Source organism: Musca autumnalis, unplaced genomic scaffold (genome assembly GCF_047663935.1).
Source record: "Musca autumnalis isolate F117 unplaced genomic scaffold, ASM4766393v1 scaffold_1, whole genome shotgun sequence".
Lineage (NCBI taxonomy): Eukaryota > Metazoa > Arthropoda > Insecta > Diptera > Muscidae > Musca > Musca autumnalis.
The window spans coordinates 86,649,543-86,670,816 of NW_027411644.1; the positions used below are offsets into that span (position 1 = coordinate 86,649,543).

At 32.7% G+C, this 21,274-nt stretch overlaps 1 protein-coding gene across 1 annotated transcript in view; it reads left to right on the forward strand.

Annotated features, from left to right (window-relative positions):
• Nucleotides 1–21,274, forward strand: part of wat (waterproof) — a 225,089-nt gene that overhangs the window by 62,877 nt on the left and 140,938 nt on the right. The window contains exon 2 of the mRNA XM_073984023.1: nt 13,521–13,568. The gene's annotated coding sequence lies outside the window, so the exon portion shown is untranslated. The remainder of the gene's footprint in view (nt 1–13,520; nt 13,569–21,274) is intronic.

A 21,274-nucleotide genomic window follows, 5' to 3' on the forward strand; every position in this document is an offset into this window, starting at 1 on the left:
AAATAATATTTTTTCAAAAATCGTGGATTTTTTAAATAATATTTTTTCAAAAATCGTGGATTTTTTAAATAATATTTTTTCAAAAATCGTGGATTTTTTAAATAATATTTTTTCAAAAATCGTGGATTTTTTAAATAATATGTTTTCAAAAATCGTGGGTTTTTTTAAATAATATTTTTTCAAAAATCGTGGATTTTTTAAATAATATTTTTTCAAAAATCGTGGATTTTTTAAATAATATTTTTTCAAAAATCGTGGATTTTTTAAATAATATTTTTTCAAAAATCGTGGATTTTTTAAATATGATTTTTTCAAAAATCGTGGATTTTTTAAATATGATTTTTTCAAAAATCGTGGATTTTTTAAATATGATTTTTTCAAAAATCGTGGATTTTTTAAATATGATTTTTTCAAAAATCGTGGATTTTTTAAATAATATTTTTTCAAAAATCGTGCATATTTTAAATAATATTTTTTCAAAAATCGTGGATTTTTTAAATAAATTTTTTTCAAAAATCGTGGATTTTTTAAATAAAATTTTTTGTAAAAATCGTGAATTTGTTATATAATATTTTTTTGAAATTCATTGATTTTTTATGGTGTCTAAAATTTATTACCTAAAAAGAAAAGTTTTAAAATAATCTTGGACAACTAATCCTAGAAAAAAATTCTTTGCTGACAGCAAAATACACTCATCATGTGGCTGTATAAAAACAGCCTAACAAGAGTAATGAACCTTAGAACATCCATGGAAAATTTGGACAGCACGCCGCCTTCTTATTCACTTTTCGCACGTATTCAATAAGACCAGTTTGAACATTGACAAAAAACAACGAGCGTTTATAATCAACATTTAATTCTGAAAATAAAAAGAAGTCATTTCAAGGCCTTCATTGCGCAACATAAAACCTCCTTCTGACCCTCTTGTCAAACAAATGCCAAGTGTTTTCAAAAAATCCGCCAAAAATAAGAATTTGCCAAAAGCAAGAAACTTAAATAAAATCAAACGTGATTTTGATTGCCGTAAAGAAACAAATCAAGTTTTTTAATCGGACATGGTTAAGACCGCTACGAAGAGATCCTCATAAGCAAAAAATACAGAAATTTTTGTAAATATAATTTACAGAATTCTGTGTATAAAATTACAAAATAAAACATAAGAAGAAGGCATACAGTTGGATATGGCTATAAAAAATATATTACAATATTACCAAAAACTATATTACAAAATTTCCCGTTAAAACTTCCTCTTTGAAGGTGTAAAAATAACTGGCGTTCTTTATAACCACCTTCAACTGTAACTAAACACGAATTTACAAGCAAAACAAGCTGCTGCTGAATGCCTACCTCACATAATATGCCGCCACCAGTCTATCATGCATTGACCTTGTCTTTCGATTTCGATGTAGCGATGAGAATAAAAACAATAACAGCAACAAAAGTAACAATATTGATGACAACAACAATGCAGCTTGTTACTGCTTGCTTGTTGCACTTCTGCAGTGGTTTTCCTTGTAATTATTTTGACTTTATAACATTACAATATGCAACCGAGCCCATCACCCCTCCGACCACAAATTGTTGAACAACCATACAAACAGTTTTAGTCTGCCCCTGTGACTAGTTTAGTCACAAATATAGTGGATTTCTGCCACTAGATTTTATTAGTTAGCATAAGTCGGACAATTTACGATTTGTAGTAATTTGAACTGTACAAACAAGTACAGATCGTGTTTTTAGCCAGCTAGCTAGTCGGAGAGTCAATCGTTTAGTAGATTGATCGCTGATTCTGCATAAATAGTTGCAAGCGGGTTTAAGTTAAAGCAACTTCAGACACAATGACATCAAAAAAAAAAAAAAAAGCTAAAATTTTCACTGATAAATGTTGAATTACAGTAGCCTTAAGAATGAAGGTTTTTTATATTTAAGAGGCAGTAAATATTAGAAGATTTCCTTATATTGGAAAGATAATATAATAACTATACAAACTTGATCATAATCATGGTTCAAAATAATAGTTAGCTTAATAAATACTTCTCTAACAAACGCCTGAATTAAGAAATAGGACTTTGCATGGATGCATCGTATAGGCTATGATAGCTAGGAACTGTTTTATACAGCCCAGAATATCCAATTTATACCTATTTTAAAAATCAGAATATCCAATTTATACCTATTTTAAAAATCTTAAATGTTAACGATATCCCAACGTTTTCATTTATTTTCAAAAATTGTGGATTTTTTAAAGAATATTTTTTCAAAAATTATGGATTTTTTTAAAGAATTTTGTTTCAAAATTGGTTAAAAAAACAAAAAACGTGGATTGTTTAAAAATTCGTGGATTTTTTAACAAATTATTTTTAAAAATCGTGTATTTTAGTATATTTTTTTAAATTGCGGATTTTAAAGATTTTTAAAATTTCGTGTATTTTTAAAGTAGATTTTTGAAGAAGATTTTTTAAAAATCATGGATTTTTAAAAATAATATTATTTAAACTATTTGAAAAAAAAAATATATTTTTAAAAAATCCACTATTGTTGTAAAAGTATTATTTAACAAATTTGAAAAGAAAGAAATATGAAAATACCCACAATTATTAGAAAAATGTTCTTTAAAAAATGTAGGATTTTGAAAAAAATCTTTAGAAAATTTAGGATTTTGGAAAAAATCTTTAAAAAATTTAGGATTTTTTGAAAAAATCTTTAAAGCATATAAGATTTTGGAATCAAAATCTTTAAGAAAATTAGGATTTTTAAAACATCAGCAATTTTTGATAAAACTTACTTTAAAACATGCACGTTTTTGAAAAATTTCTTTAACAAAAATAAACGATTTTCAAAAAAAAAAATACGTAAAAAATCCTAGATTATTTCTTTAGAAAAAATTAAAAAAATACATTACAAAAATCCACGAATTAAAAAAGTATATAAAAGATCCACAATTTTTTAAAAACAAATATTTTTTAAAAACTCTTTGATTTAAAAAAATTAATTTAGCATTTGTTAAATGAAATATTTTTAAAAACTCTACGGTTCTTGAAATAAAATATTTTTAAAAAAATCCACGATTTTCTAAAAAATATTCTGTAAAAAGCACGATTAAAAAAAAATACAAAATTTGTAGGGTTTTGGGGTTTCCCGGTTTTTGTCATTCCCGGGAAACAGGAATCACAAAATAAATCGCCATGGATATTTAAAGAATAATTTAAAAAAATGGTGGATTTTTAAAGAAGATTTTTTAAAAAATCTTTGATTCTTAAACAATATTTTTTCAAAAATCGCGGATTTTTAAAGTAGATTTTTTTAAATAGTCGCGGATTTTAAAAAAGAATTTTTTAAAGAATCGCGGATTTTAAAAAAGATTTTTTTAAAGAATCGCGGATTTTAATAAAGATTTTTTTTAAAGTTCGTATATTTTTAAGAATTTTTTATGAATATTTTTTCAAAAAAGTAGTGGATTTTTAAAGTGGGTTTTTTAAAAAATCGTGAGTTTTTGAAGAAGATTTTTAAAAAATCGTGGATTTTTAAATAAGATTTTAAAAAAACGTGGATTTTTAAAAAATCGTGGATTTTTAAATAAGATTTTTAAAAAATCGTGGATTTTTAAAGAAGATTTTTAAAAAAATCGTGGATTTTTAAAGAAGATTTCTAAAGAATATTTTTTCATGCATTATGGTTTTTAAAGAATATTTTTCAAAAATCTATTCTTAAAAAAAGAATATTGGATTTTTTTAAAGGTTTTTGTTTTTTAAAGAATATTCTTTTAACGAATCGTGGATTTTTAAAGAATATTTATTTTTTTCAAAAATCGTGGATTTTTTAAAGAATTTTCTTTTTCACAAATCGTGGATTTTTTAAAGAATTTTCTTTTTCACAAATCGTGGATTTGTTTAAAAATATTTTTTTTTAAATCGTGGATTTTTTAAAAAATATTTTTTTTTAAATCGTGGATTTTTTAAAAAATATTTTTTTTAAATCGTGGATTTTTTAAAAAATATTTTTTTTAAATCGTGGATTTTTTAAAAAATATTTTTTTTAAATCGTGGATTTTTTAAAAAATATTTTTTTTAAATCGTGGATTTTTTAAAGATTTTTTTTCTTTTCAAAAATCCTGGATTTTTAAAGAATATTTTTTTTTAGAAATCTTAAATTTTAAAAAAATCGTGAATTTTTTAAGAAGAATTTTTTTAAAATGGTGGATTTTTTAATTTTTTTTTAAATCTTTTAAAAAATCTATGATTTGTTAAAGAATATTTTTTCAAAAATCTTGAATTTTGCAAGGAGTTTTTTCAGCAATCATGGATTTTTTAAAGAATATTTATTTTCAAAAATCATGGATTTTTTGAAGAATATTTATTTTCAAAAATCATGGATTTTTAAAGAGGATTTTTTTAAAAATCGTGGATTTTTTAAAGAATAAATATTCTTTTCAAAAGTCCTGGATTTTTAAAGAATATTTTTTTTTTTAAATCCTGGATTTTTAAAGAATATTTTTTTTAAAATCCTGGATTTTTAAAGAATATTTTTTTTTTTTAAATCATGAACTTTTAAAGATTTTTTTTTTCAAAAATCGTTTTTTAAGAAGATTTTTTTCAAAAATAATGGATTTTTTAAGAAGATTTTTTAAAAGAAGATGATTTTTTAAATATTCAAAGAATATTTATTTTCAAAAATTATGGATTTTTTTGAAGAATATCGTGGATTTTTAAGGAGGATTTTTTTCAAAAATCGTGAATTTTTAATTAACATTTAAAAAAAAAATCGTGGATTTTTTAAAAGAGATTTTTTCAAAAATCGTGGATTTTTTAAAGATTTTTTTCCAAAAATTCTAAATTTTTTTTAAAGATTTTTCCAAAAATTCAATTTTTTTTAAAGATTTTTTTTAAAAATCGTAAGGGTTTTTAAAGCACTTTCTTTCACAAATCTTGTATTAAAAAAAATATTTTTTAAAATTCGTGAATTTTTTTAAAATATTATTTTTCTATTGTATGAGTGGAGTATTCCCCCATTGGCTCAACTTCATTTATTACCCTCTATTACAGAGAGTAATGTTTTTCAAAACGAACTGACAGTGTTGCAAAATTTTACTGATCGCTACCAATATCATGATTTCATCCCGGCGAAGGGAATTATCAATTGGCTTCTCAGTTTTTGAAATGATGCCTTTTTAGCGAAAAACCGAACTCTTTAAGTGTCTAGTATTCTCATATGAATGAGAATCACACTCACTTTTCGGCTTTTCCAAAGAAACACCAAAATCAAAATATTTTGCAACATGTCAGCACGTATCAACTAAGAATTCTTCGAATTCTGTGAGTTGAAAAGAACATATTATTTTTCCTCTCCTTCAGGTTCCCCACAAAATTTCGGAAAAGTGCAGTTTAAGACCTCATCGCGTATCCCTTTGGTTTTTCTTGTAATAAGTTGTACTCGCTGCCCTCACATCATGGCACATCGTAAAATTTCTGTGAATCCTAGATACAGTTCGAACATGGACAATATCGGTCTACTCCATATAGTACCTCCTCCGCAAAAGTTTAAAATTTTGGTTTATGTGCTGTTTAGGGAAAGATCCTTTAGAAATGTATACCGATGTTACACCTTGTGGCGATATTATGTGTTTGTGGGCATATCCATTCTTCCTGACATATTTTTCCATAACCTTTTTGTTACGATGATCAACTGAAATGACTGGAGGTCGATTCGATTCGATATTGTCAATAGATGAAAGTTTCAGTTAATAAATGTTTGGGGTACATCTCTGTCGACAAGGCTGATTGATTATTTTTCACTTGTTTTAGACTTGTTTGTATGTCAGAAAGTAGGTATAAAGGACCACAATGTAATGTTTAAAAATTTCGGAACTTCAATTTCGGAATTTCATCTTCGGCCTTGAACCATGTTTGGAAGAAATATTACGATATACCTACACTGTTTGGACTAAATCGCCTTCTCTATTAGAGTGTTGTCGTGTTAATCATCCACCGCGACAGACAGATATGACTAAGTATTAAAGTGTACTTATTAACCATAAGACTGATGAAGTTTAGCAAAGATTACCTTGGTAAATATTTAAACATCTTCCGAGAACAGCCTTTAAAGCCAAATTTCTGAACATTTTGTAAGGGAGATGTCAGTGGGTAGTTACGGATACGGCTCATCTTCGATTTTAATGTATGTTTGGAGATACTGTAATCTATTTGAGTTGGTGGCTCTTTGACTTTTGAGAGCTTAAGATCCATTATCTCAGAAAATACAAACTCCAGGAAGAATCTGATTATATTGTCTTTCAAAATCATATAACTTCATTTAAGCGAATGGAGGGGACCGATATAACGTATGCTAAAAAATTATCTATGTTTAAAAAAATATTATCTAGGACCAAATAAGTTACTAACCAGCAAAAATTCGGATCCAGTAGTCATTACGTAACCCATTACAAAGTAATGTAAACAAGCTTCTTTTCCCATTACAAGTAATCTGAAAAGTAATGGGATACTTCTTAAAAAAATTACAAGGCAAACCTACTTACTTTGCTTCTCACTAAGTAATGAGGACGGTGGCACAGTGAGTGTGTGTCCGACTATAAATCCTAGGGTTGTGTGTTCAACGCTCACTGTCGGCACACGAGTTTTTATACCCTCCACCATAGTATGAAGGGTATATTAAGTTTGTTTTTCCGTTTGTAACGCATTGAAATACTCATTTGCGACCCTATAAAGTATATATATTCTTGATCAGGGTAAAATTCTGAGTCGATCTGTGCACGTCCGTCCGTCTGTGGTAATCACTCTAGCATCCACAAAAATGGAGATAGGACGCTGCAATTTTGGGAAAATGCGTCTTTTGTTTGCAGGCTGGTCAAGTTCGATGATGGGCTATATCGGTCCACGTTTTGGTATAGCCCCCATATAACGGTACCCCCCGATTTACGGTATTTTGACGTTTTTAGCTACATTTTCAGACCGATGTAGCTATAATTTGACATTTAGGGTTCCTATGTGTCAATAAACTTATATAACAAAAGTTGTGGACATAGGTCCACATTTTGGTATAGCCCCCATATAACGGTACCCCCTGATTTACGGTATTTTGACGCTTTTAGCTACATTTTCAGACCGATATAGCTCTAATTTGACATTTAGGGCTCTTAAGCGTCACTAAACTTATATAACAAAAGTTGTGTACATAGGTCCACGTTTTGGTATAGCCCCCATATAACGGTACCCCCGATTTATGGCATTTTGACGTTTTTAGTTACATTTACAGACCGATTTAGCTATAAATTGACATTTAGGGTTCTTAAATGTCAATAAACTTATATAACTAGTGGACATAGGTCCATGTTTTGGAAGAGCCCCCATAGACATTACCGCCCGATTAAAGGTATTTTGACGTTTAAATTCACATTTCTAGACCGAATTAGCTATAGTGTGATATGTAGGGTTCTAAGTGACCAAAAAACTTATATTCGAAATAATTATGAACGTAGGTCCATGTTTTGGTATAGCCCCATATAATGGTACCTCGGTATAACGGATTTCAGTATGCCCATATAACGGATTTTCGGTATTTTGAGAATTTTACCTACAAGTTTTAACCGAATTCTCTGTAATTCTTAGTTCTTAGTGGTCACAACACCTCTCCATAAAAAATTGTCAACATAGGTCCATGTTCGGATATAGCTCCCATATAACGGTACCTCCCAATTTTCAGTAATTGGCAATTTTAGCTAAAATTTTTAACCGAACTAACTGTAATTTGACATTTGAAGGTTGTAGTGGTCACCACACATCTGCATCAACAATTTTCAACATAACCCCAATATAACGATACTTCCCGATTTTCGGTACTTTGAGGATTTTACTTAAAATGTTTAACAGAACGTAGGTCCATGTTTTGGTATAGCCCCAAAACAAACCTCCCGATTTTCCGTACCTCAGCTTTATTTTTTGGACGAACTTTCTGTAATTTGAAATTTAAAAGCCAACAAAAATTGTTCATTTAAGTTCATATTTTCGTATAGCCCACATACCCCCGAACTAGCTGTTAATGACATTTGAAGTTCCCACGTTATGTACCGATTTTCGGTATTTTAAAGGATTATAGCTACAACCGAATTAGGAGTTATTTGACATTAAAGGCTCCCATCAAAAACTGTCAACATAGGTCCATGTTGTATTATAACCCCTATATAACGGTACCTCCCAATTTCTAGCCCACCAAAAATTTTCAACATACATAGTTAGATATAGGCACCATAAAAAAGGGCCTACCGAATGAAACATTTTATGTACATTATCTGACATTTTAACGTACCCACTTACAGTTGGGGACACGAATGAAAACTAATTATTCCATTTTAGTTCAGAATATTTTATGGTGGAGGGTATGAAAAGTTCGGCCCGGCCGAACTTAACGCTTTTTTACTTGTTTTTATTAAAAAATAACAATTCGTGGTGCACATGTTCACTGCACATTTAAGTTCTTAAGCAACCCTTAATGTTCGTGTGCGTGGCATAGTATGTAGTGTCTTTGGCTAGAAATCAAAGGGTTCGTGTGTTCAACTCGCACAGCGATCGAAATAAAATAAAGTAAAATAAAAGTAAGAAAGTGTGATGAAATTAAAAAAATCTCTTCATCAACTGTTTCCAAAATAGAATTTTTTTCTACTTACTTTTCAACTTCTAGTGGCCACAGAATAACTAGTTATTCTAGTGGTCATAAAATAACTACAAACTGAGTGCGACATGCCCTTGTAAAAATAATGGGGAAGAAAGGGGGTTTGCGAGTAGTTACGGCTGCCAAAAATCCCTTACAAAACCCATGATTTTGGGAGGACTTTTTTTGCTGGGTACGTTCGAGAGTTCTCGTGGATTCGAATTGTCTGAAACCAATTTGGTTTTTTCGCCCGTTTTTTTCGATAAAGCACATTTTCCAGAGTACCCGAGTGCATATACCCCTTTTAAGCCATAAGGCTGAGTGCATAATGAACTGAACAAATTGTCAAGATTTGTTTATTCTAAAGGAATTAAATATAAAAAATAAATAAAATGTTAGGCATTACGATGACTAAGTACACAAAGTCACTTACTACGTTGTAATAAAATATGAAATTATTTTTGCTTATATAACATTACAACGATTATTGAGGAACTAATATTGAATTTAACAACAATGTGCTAAGAAAACGACACTAAAAAAACAATAAGCACATAAAATCTACTCGTCATTGGCCATTAAAATCTCCATGTCTCCCATCTTAAACTTGCAAAGTAAAGTATCAGGTTTCTGTTAAGCAAAACAACAACAACAAAATCTAACAAACAAACTACCAGTTACAACATTGGCTCATTTACGCGTAATTAAATTTGCCAACAACATTTTTGAGCCAGCCGCATAAAAACAGAGTTCTTTTTTCGATATTTTGTTGATTTCTCTATAAAACATAGTCACACATTTACATACATACATATTTGTACTTATATTAAAAGTGAAATCAAATGAACAATTTTAGACACCCATTCAGTTTATATCAAAACACATAAGCATGTACATATGTATGTGTGTATGTCGTCTTAAGGTCAAAGTGGTTTTTAATTCATGTTTTATTGGAATTCAATACATATGCACTTGCAGATTCTGTTACATGTGGTAAACTGGCCACCACAAATGCTACAATGTGAAACTTCAATATTTTTAAAACAATTCCAAGATTATTAGGTTTTCATAAAATATGTTTGTTATGGAAATTCTGATGCTTGTTGAGTTCGTCAGGTGCTGTATTACGTATTTAATTTGTATTAAAAATTAATCAATTCTCATAAAATATTGCATTTAAAAATGTTCACATTTGAAATGGATGTTTAAAAGAAAAAAAAAACAATATTGAAACATTGTAACCTTAGAACAAATAATTGAACACACAACGACAATGGTGATTTAATTATTTGAACTTGAATTTGATATGCAGACCGCTGATTAACCACATAACATAGGCCATACTATATCTACAACTGAAAGTGAAGCTTCTAATATGTATTTAAGCCTTTTGCCAGACTCTGCAAATTTCATAAGAAGAATCTGTTGTACAAGCGGAATAAGTGGCCTCTAATAAAAGTGACCTTCTATGAAAAAATTAATTGGCCTTTTGTGAGATCTGTTCTGAGAATGACTACTGGTCTTCTATCAGAAGATCAACTGGTGTTCTATGAGAAGACCAACTAATCTTGTATGAGAAGGACAATAGGTCCTATATGAAAAGACCAAATTGTCTTCTATACGATGACCAACTGAAGGACAAATGGTGTTCTATGAGAAGACGACTTGGTGTTCTATGGGAAGACATACTGGTATTCCATGAGAAGACCGACTGGTGTTCTATAAAAAGGTGCAACTGCTCTTATATGCAGAGCTCCGAATACTCGTTCGAATTCCACACGCGAGTGAAACTCTTCTCTAATTCGAGCAAGCTGAGGGGGGAAAATTGCCCCCTCCCCAACACCAAACAAAAATTTATCCCACCCCAACTAAACTTGCCCCACAACCACCAAAAATATTGCACCCAAACAAAATTACCGCTTCCCCCCAAATTTTCACTCGCAAGTGTATCGGAGCTCTGCTTATATGAGAACAGCAACCGCTCTTCTATGAGAAGAGCAACTGCTATTCTATGAGATGAGCAACTGTTCTTCTATGAGAAGAGCAACTGCTTTTCTAAGAGAAGAGCAACTGCTCTTCTATGAGAAGAGCGACTGTTCTTCTATGAGAAGAGCAAATGCTTTTCTATGAGAAGAGCAACTGCTCTTCTATGAGAAGAGCAACTGTTTTTCTAAGAGAAGAGCAGCTGCTCTACTATGAGAAGAGCAACTGTTCTTCTATGAGAAGAGCAAATGCTTTTCTATGAGAAGAGCAACTGCTTTTCTATGATAAGAGCAACTGCTCTTTTATGAGAAGAGCAACTGCTATTCTATGAGATGAGCAACTGTTCTTCTATGAGAAGAGTACCTGCTCTTCTAAGAGAATAGCAACTGCTCTTCTATGAGAAGAGCAAATGCTTTTCTATGAGAAGAGCAACTGCTCTTCTACGAGAAGAGCAGCTGCTCTACTATGAGAAGAGCAGCTGCTCTACTATGAAAACAGCAGCTGTTCTTCTATGAGAAGAGCAACTGCTTTTCTATGAGAAGAGCAACTGCTCTTCTATGATAAGAGCAACTGCTCTTTTATGAGAAGAGCAACTGCTATTCTATGAGATGAGCAACTGTTCTTCTATGAGAAGAGCAACTGATTTTCTATGAGAAGAGCAACTGCTTTTCTAAGAGAAGAGCAGCTGCTCTACTATGAGAAGAGCAGCTGCTCTACTATGAAAACAGCAGCTGTTCTTCTATGAGAAGAGCAACTGCTTTTCTATGAGAAGAGCAACTGCTCTTCTATGATAAGAGCAACTGCTCTTTTATGAGAAGAGCAACTGCTATTCTATGAGATGAGCAACTGTTCTTCTATGAGAAGAGCAACTGATTTTCTAAGAGAAGGGCAACTGCTCTACTATGAGAAGAGTAACTGCTCTTCTAACAGGAATAGCAACTGCTCTTCTATGAGAAGAGCAACGGCTCTTCTATGAGAAGAGCAACTGAGAAGACTTTTAATGGAAAGACATTAGTCATCTGTGAGAAGAGCATTTGCTCTTCTTCTATGAAGAGAGCAACTGATCTTCTTCTATGAAAAGAGCAACTGCTCTTCTATGAGAAGATCAACTGTTCTTCTATGAGAAGATCAACTGTTCTTCTATGAGAAGACCATTTCTATAGGAAAAAAACTGGTCTTCTATGAGAAGACCAACTGCTTGTCTGTGACAGGACCTACTGCTCTTCTTTGAGATGACTAACCGCTCTTCTATGAGAAGCCATACTGCTGTTCTATGAGAAGACACATTGAGTTTCTTTTATAAAAATACCATCTGTTCTTCCCTGAGAATACCAAGTAGTCTTTTATGAGAAGTCCAACTGTTCTTCCATGAGAAAGACAAACTGGTCTTCTGTGAGGTCACTAACTGGCATTCAATGTGAAGACCAACTAACCGGCTATGAGAAGTCCAGGCGGCCGTAGTACAAGGACCAGGTAATTTTCTATTTAAGGAAACAGTGGCCCTGTCGTCTATTCGAGGACTTCATGAAAAGACCAAATGGACTTCTATTAGGAGACCAAGTGGTTTTTCTCTTGTAGAAGACCAATTGGTCTTCTATGAAAAGCCCAGGTGATCTATATACAGATCATGTAGTGTTCTAGGACGGAGTGCCTTCTATTAATCGACCCATTTGTCTTCCAAGATTGAACCAAACTTGGCATCTCGTAATATTTATAGCCTCAGTTTTTATGCTAACGAGGGTATATGCATTGCATATGTTCGACAAAAATGTGCCTCATCAAAATAATGGTTTAAGACCCCATGTATGTTGGGCCGATGGAGTCGATGTAGCAATGTCCGTCTGTCTGTCCCGCTGGAGCGCACGGTAACTCTCGAACGGATTTTTGTCTAAACTTAGTTTAAGTTCAAAGATGGGTCATATCGGTCCACTCCTTCATGTACCTCCCCCATCAAAGTTCAAAACTTTTCCCTAAAATGGTGAGCATAATAACTCTCGAAACCGATTAGGTCCATACTTTGCACATCGTAATATTTCTACGTGAGTTAAGGCCTAGATACATAAGAAGCCTCGCCTCCTTGCTTCCGATAAAAGAATAAAGAAGGCCTAGCCAATTTTCGAACTAGGTTGCCCTTTTCTTTTTTATTCCTTTATCAGAAGCAAGTAAGAAGTAGGCGAGGCTTCTTATGTACCTAGGCCTATAGATCCGTTTCGAATGTGGACGAATACATTTCAGAAAAAAATGCTGCTGCTTTCGAATCGCTTCTAGTTTTTGCAACAACTTGTATTCGCTGTGCCTGTTAAGTCTAATGTGAACTTTGAACGAGATTTATTTCAAATTTCCTCCAGCGATTTTTTCTTGTTTCTGGATTTTTCTTATCTGTGAACATTGCTGTTTCAGAATCCACAAAAACTTGCCCTGTGTAAGCGGTTTTCATTAAAAGTTAGTCTTGACATTGTTTTATAAGGAGACGATAATGATAGTGCATTGTCCCAATTTGAACTTTTATATCTCAAAAATGGTAAAACCAACGAAAATACTATTAAGGTCAACCTTGTGGAGAATTTTCCCAGCTACAACATTTTCTCTAATTCCTTTTTGATAAGGCTTGCGGTTTTTTTTTAGCAAAATCGTGAAAACATAATAAAGCCCTAAAAATTTGAACTTTGACCGCGATTTATTTGTAATCCCTCCGGTGATTTTTTTGATTTTTCTCATCATGAACATTGTAGTTTCAGAATCCGCAAAAACTTCCGAGGTGTAAGCACCTTTCATTTAAAATAATTAAGGCGCACTCTTTTATATTTTATTTTGCTTTTTAAATTTTATGCTTTATTTTAAATTTTAATATTATTATTTTTATTTTATTGTTTCAGATTGGATTTATTACCCTGCAAAAAATTCCCTAAATTGCATATAAAAAGGTAATTTGATTTAAAATACTATATTCAAAATAAGATAAAAAACATTTAAATCCCTCCAAATGAACTCAATTTGCAGCAAATTTTGTTAATAGAAGAACAAAAAAACCTATTTACAAATAAACTTGTCATAAGCAGCTATGATTGATTATATCAATTGAAAAATAAAATAAAAAAAAACACTACAATTGTAAATTTATTCGTAACAGAAAAAAATGTCTCGCCATTGTCTCACTCCCACCAAAATCTAATTAAATAACAAATTGGCAGCATTTTTATATATTTTTCCTCTCTAGTTCTCTATCTCTCTCACTCTCACTCTAAAAGCTTAACATCCGAAAGATATTCATCAACAATTTGAATAGCTGCAACATTTCTATGCCAATTATACTATTACAATTTTTTTCTGCTTCATCTTCCACTTTATTTGAATTTATTTTTATGTTTTTGCCCATAGAATTTTATCGTTTTTTAATGAATCTCCAGTTTTCTTCTCACCCCATTTCCCATGTTTTTGCCGTTTTATAGAAATCATTTCATTCATTCACTCAGTCATTCAATCAATCCATCTATCTCTGAACTCTCTATCTGACTATCAATCAATCAATCATTGGCTATCAATGTGACATTGTAGACACATTTTTCAAATTCAAATATTATTAAATTGTGGCGGTGGGAGGAGGGTTAATGTCATGTTAAAGACGACGAAGTGAGGGTGTATGGGATTTATGTTTTTATTACTATTAAATGGGAAAACTTTTTTTTGTGGAAAAAATATGTAGATAACTTCGAAAAGTAATCACGGTTGCCACAGTTGGTAGAATATTACCAAATTTGGTAACTCTTTATAGGGTTGGTAACTTGGTAACTTCGTTTTTGGTTTGGTAACTTTTTTAAGTTTTGATTGAACAAATTATAAATGCTCTGTTCCAGAACCTGCAAGAAGCTACTTTTTTTTTACTACGATAATATTTTTTCCTTTATGTATCGAAAAAAAAAAATAGTAAAAATTAGTAGGTTTTTGCAGTACTGGAACAGATCATTGGTTTTCAAAATGTAATAGGGTCCACTCATGAAATTTGAAACATCGAATTTTGCTGCCATAAAATTAAACGTGTAATAACAATGACCTGCGACAGTTCTGTATGCTTTATATTTGCAAAATGTATTTATGTTTTTCCTGAGAAAATTTTTAGAACGACCCCATTATTCAATATTTTTTTTTGACATTAAATTTTCAATAACAACGATGTTGTTTTTGTAAATTTGATAGTTGTTGTAATTCATGCATTTACCTCATATAAATATGCCTTGATCTAGAACAAGGCAAATTCATATAAAGTATATGCATGAATTACAACAACTAACAAATTTACAAAAACAACATTGTTGTTATTGAAAATTAATTGTCAAAGATAAATATTGAATAATAGGGTCGTTCCAAATTTTTTTTTTAGGGAAAACATAAATAAATTTTGAAAGTCATCTAAAATAGAATAAATTTTAATAAAAATGTAAATATAACGCATTCAGAACTCCCGTAGGTAATTTTTGTTACACGTTTATGATGAAAAGAAGTATTTCATGGTAGTAAATTTCGAAGTTTCAAATTCCACGAGTAGACCCTATTACATTTTGAAAACCAAAGTTACAAAAAACAAGTAAGAAAAGTCTATAGTCGGACGGAGCCGACTATGGGATACCCTATACCACTATCACTGGACAATCGCTCTCCACTGAACTTCTTTTCAATGATTGTGAAAATTTAATTATCAAATATCAGAGATGTAATGTATAATACTTATGACCAAAACCAAAAAGTTATCTAGCATGACAAAGACATTTTTCTAGCAGGAAAGGAAAATTTAGTTCACACAAACTAAAATGTAATGAAACCCACTTATGTACTACTACTTCCGTTGTTTAACCGCTACGTTATTGAAATTTTTACCACCTTCACACAAAAGTTTCAGTCAATTTAACCCGCTTAGTATTATCTGATCTTCACGTTGGTTTGTACGCTTCTTCTTCATCATAAACTCAAACTTTGTTTAAAATTTTGCGGGTTATTATTTTGACCTACATTTTTGAATTTTGTTTTTGGTCCATTTCATCCCCTGAACATTTCACGATCATCACCAAAAACTAATCATTTCTATTCTGGCCCGAACCCAACCTCCTTAAAAAATTCGTTACAATCGGTCCATAATTGCGGCCTTAAGCTTGTTTACAATTTTTAATTGACGGACACACATCGCTAAATCGCTTTATCTCGTCGAGATATGAATTTTGACATACCAAATAAGGGGTCTAGGACGAATATTTCGTGGTGTTTCATAAACTTTTGGAGAGTCAATATGTAGCATGGGATAAAAATGTGGTTCTCTACACAGAACCCATTATATACTAGGCAGTAGGCCCGTTATCTAGTAAACACTTTATTGCAATTTACATCAGAGGAAAGGTCAGTAGTTTTTTTTCCAAATGTAGGCTACTTTGCGAAATATATATGTCCTCAAGGAATTAAAATATCGACCAAAAATAAAATTTTTATATTTTTCATACAAAAGTAATGGTCCATTTCACCCGCTAAAGAATATCATCATTCAAAATTGTATGCATCTTTTTCGACCTATACTCTTATCCGGTGCAAAATGTCGTGACTATTGATGTATAATTGCGACTTCTAGCGAGTTTATTATTACACTACAAACAAATAACGGAATATATTAGGCTGTAACTCTGTTATCTGATCATGCACATCAGCATAATTGGCATCAATTGAAAGGTCAAGCGTTCCACTTTCAAGTATATTTCACTTGTCCGGAAAGTCACTTCAAGGAATTAAGATATAAGCTGTATATTAAAATTTTTCAAAAATTTCACGCAAAAGTTTTGGTCCATTTAACCCTCTAAATATTATCCGATCGCCATCTCAAATTGCAAGCTTCTCCTTTGTGATATACTCTTACCTTATTTAAAATTACGCGTTGATCGGACTATTATTGAGACCTACAGAGCCGCTAGAATATTGGATAAATATTATGTTTTTGGTCCATTTCACCCGCTAAATATTTCACGATCATCACCAATAAGAATAGGGATCTATTCTGATCTGAACCCGACCTCCATACAAAATTTCGTGACTATCGGTCCATAATTGCGGCCTGGAGCGTGTTTACAATTTATAATGGACAGACGGACGGACACACATCTCAAAATCGCTTTATCTCGTCGAGATATGAAGATTGGTATACCACATTGGGGGTCTCCGACGAATATTTCGCGGTGTTACATGAATTTTTACCAAAACAAACTTATAATACCCTTTTCCACATTGTGGTATAGGGTATAAAAAGGAAAAATATAGCTGATTGTCACTTCTACCTTCTATAAATTTGCCTTGATCTAGAATATATACCATGGCACAATAACCAAGGTAGTGGTATCGTAAAATGTTTAATATGTAATGTCTAAATTTTCTTTATGTTGTTGGGGAAATTACAACAAAAATAATTTTTTTATAAAGGGATTTGACTTTTCATATTCGAACAGCTGGTGTGATACCACTACCTGGGTAATTGTGCTATGATATATACATTTTACAGGGTTTCCGATGCATAGTTTGATGTGTAACAAACGAAATAGCAAATTTAATTTGTTGGTAACTTTTTGGTAACATTTTCGGAAAATTTTGGTAGACAATTTGTTTACCCAATGGCAACCGTGCTTATAATATGGGCACAGTTGGTATTCTCAGAGAAGAACAGCTGGTCTTTTCAACGAAGAGCAATTGATCTTCTCAGAGAAGAGCATCTGGCCTTCTCATCGGAGAGCAGTTGGGCTTCTCATAGGAGAGCAGGGAAGAACATGTGGTCTTCTCAAATATCATAGATGGGCTTTCTCGCACGCCAGCGTTGCTGTGGTTTGTTTCTCTTTTTCGTTGTTACAACATAAATAAATATTTACGGGTTGTTTTGTTATTTTATTTTTAATAAAATCGTTTTTTGTAATTGTTTAGATGTCGCCTGTGTTTTAAAAATATTTAAAAAGTAAAATAATACTCTTTCCACATAGTGGTGTAGGGTATAACAATTCTAACAAAAACGCTGTTTTATTTTTCCCTTAAAAAATATTTAAGAGTAATTTTGACCATCTATGTCAAATAAGAACAGGAGTTGGACTTCTCAGAGAAGAGCAGTTGGTTTTTTTTCAGAGAAAAACAGTTAGTCTCATGGAAGAGCAGTTGGTCTTCTCAGAGGAGAACAATTGGTCTTCTCCGAGAAGAGGAGTTAGTCTTCTCAGAGAAGTGCAGTTGGTGTTTTCAGAAAAGACCACTTGGTCTCCTCAACGAAGAGAAGTTGATTTTCCTAATGATGAACAGTTGGCCTTCTCAGAGAAAAAACAGTTGGTCTTCTCACAGAAAAGCATTTGGTATTCTAACAGAAGGGCAGTTGGTCTTCTCAAAGAAGAGTAGATATTATTTTCATAGAGAACAGTTGAACTTCTCATGGAAGAGCAGTTGGTCTTCTCAAAGAAAAACAGTTGGTCTCCTCAAAGAAGAGCAGTTGCACTTCTCGAAGAAGAACAGCTGTTGGTCTTCCCAGAGAAGAGAAGTTGGTCTTCTCATACAACAGCATATGGTCTTCTCAACGAAAATAAGGGCATTTTCTTATAGAAGAGCAGTTGGTCTTCTCAGAGCAGAGCAGTTGGTCTTCTCAGAGAAGAGCAGTTGGTCTTCTCATAGAACAGCATTTGGTCTTCTCAAAGAAAATAAGGTTGTTTTCTTTTAGAAGAGCAGTTGGTCTTCTCATAGAAGAACAGTTGGTCTTCTTACAGAAGAACAGTTGGTCTTCTTACAGAAGAACAGTTGGTCTTCTGATTGAAGAAATGATGGTCTGCTTATAGAAGAACAGATAATAGCGGTTAATCTTCTCAGAGAAGTGCAGTTGGTTTTTGTTCAGAGAAAAACAGTTGGTTTCATAGAAGAGCAGTTGGACTTCTCAGAGGAGAAGAATTGGTCTTCTCCGAGAAGAGGAGTTGGCCTTCTCAGAGAAGTGCAGTTGGCTTTTTCAGAAAAGACCACTTGGTCTTTTCAACGAAGAGCAGTTGGTTTGAGCAGTTGATGAACAGTTGGCCTTCTCAGAGAAAAGCAGTTGGTCTTCTCACAGAAAAGCAGTTGGTATTCTAACAGAAGGGCAGTTGGTTTTCTCAAAGAAGAGTAGATAGTATTTTCATAGGGAACAGTTGGTCTTCTCAAAGAAGAGCAGTTGATCTCCTCAAAGAAGAGCAGATGGACTTCTCATAGAAGAGCAGTTGGTCTTCTCATTGAAAATCAGTTGGTCTTCTCATTGAAGACCATTTGTCCCTTTAATCAGCCATGCACGCGCCTTTACGAAAAAGTTAACTACAACTCTCTTTCTCATACAAAAACCCAAAATAGCATTCTCTTCTTGTGCACCATTGCTTTAATTGAAAGGGAGAATACTAGTTTGTTTTCTCATAGAAATCCAATTAGTCTTCTCAGAGACTACCAGTTTGTCTTCTCATAGGAGACCAGTTGGTCTTCACATTGAAGACCATTTGGTCTTCCCATTGAAGACCATTTTGTCTTCTCATTGAAGACCATTTGGTCGTTACATTGAGGACCTTTTGGTCTTCTCATAGAAGACGAGTTGAACTTCTCATATAAGACCAGTTAATGTAGTCTTCTTATAAAAGACCAGTTAGACTTCTCATAGAAAAGCTATTGGTCCGCTAATAGAAGACCTGCTGGTCTTCTCATTGAAGATAATTTGGTCTTCTTATAGAAGATCAGTTGGTCTTCTTATAGAAGATCAGTTGATCTTCTTATAGAATACCAGTTGGTCTTCTCGTATAATACCATTTGGTCTTTTCATAAGAGGCTAGGTAGTCTTCTCATAGTAGACGGCTGGGACTTCCTTAAGAAGATCGCTCGGTGTTCTTACCGAATACTACTTGGTTGTCATCTTGTAGAACACATTTTCTGCCCATGGACAACCACTTGGCCTTCTTCTCATAGAAGTCAGTCTTCTTATAGTAGACCAGTCTGTCTTATCATAGAAGACCTTGTCATACAAACCCAACTGGACTTAATAGAAGACCAGTCAGTCTTCCCAAAATAGTTCAGTTGGTCTTCTCATAGAAGAGAAGTTTCTCATAAAAAATCATTTGGGCTTCTCATAGGATGCAAATTTATCTTCTTATAAAAGACCAGGTGATCTCCCCATTGAAGGCTAGTAGGTGTTATCATGTATGATTAGTTGGACTTTTTCTAGAAGACAATTTGATCTTCCGTAGAAGTCCAGTTGGTTTTCTCATAGAAGACCTGTTGGTTATTTTGTGGAAGACCACTTGGTCATCTTGTAGTAGACCGCTTGGACTTTTTTTAGAAGACCACTCGGTATTGTTATAGCATACTACTTGGTCTTCATCTTACAGATTACCAATTGGTCATCTTCTCATAGACGACCACTTCTCGAACATGATCATTTTTTGGTCAGTCTATCCACAGTAGACCAGTAGGTCTTCTCCCAGAAGGCCAACTAGACATCAAATTTTTTTTATTTATTGATTTCGAAAAATGTTTACATTTCAATTTGATTCTAGGTCCCACTTTTTTACTTAAAAATCCCACCGCACATTTTGTGAAAATCTCTAGCCAAACCATGACTTCATTTAATTCGTTGCACTTGACATAGCTGTAATTGACTTTTAAATGGTCAATTAATTGCGTTACTTGTTTTTTCTTTCATTCACACTAAACAACCGCAACTTGGCTCAAAATGATGATTTGCAATGATTTCATGGGCACTTAACCCTGAAACATGTTTTCAAAATTGCTCTTGAGCTCTTTTTTCGTCTCTGTGCAGGTGGTGTTTGAACGCATTTGCCAATTGGGTGAGCGACGAAAATGAAGGTGCTTCGGCGTAAATATGCCTATTATATAACAATTTTGTTAATTTCCTTATAACCAAACGGGCAACAACAACAACAAACAAGAGATGTTGGTTTAGCCAGTCTGGCAGACAGTGAAAATGATTGTAAAGGCATTCCGTTGCCACGTAATTAGCAAAAATCACCATAAAACCAATATTTATTTCAAAATTTTGCATTTCATTTGTTGTGACAGACGTTTTGGTTGGCGTTGTTGACATTTTCGTTTACTGGTTGCGGTTGATGTGGTCGGTCAGTCCGTCAGTCTGATTAACTGACTAACCGGCTAGCCATTCAACCAGTCAGCTAGTCAAATTGTTGTCATCTCCCCCATACAGGTAATGGGTCTAAGTGTTTATTTCTTGTTTACCTTAATTCAATATTTGTTGCCAATATTTTTGTTATTGTAAATGTTGTTGTTGTTTGTTTTTTGTAACAACCACCAGCCAATGTTAACCATAAGCCTTACAATACACCACCAGCATTTAGTCCCCCATTGAGATATGGCTTATTGGCTGGTCATTGTTTTTCTTCTTACCTGCAGCACTCAGTCGGTGGGTGCAATGCTATGGCCCCCCTTTCAGCAAGTCAATGCAACTCTTTCGCAATATGTCTGCATTTAAGCATGTTAGGGGCACCCACGCTAGCCATCAGCACCATTTTCATTTATTGACCCTCAATACAATGTGGCCAATTGAAATGGTTTTCGGTACGGTAGGCCAATTTGTAACTATGGCTTTATTGGTTTCATG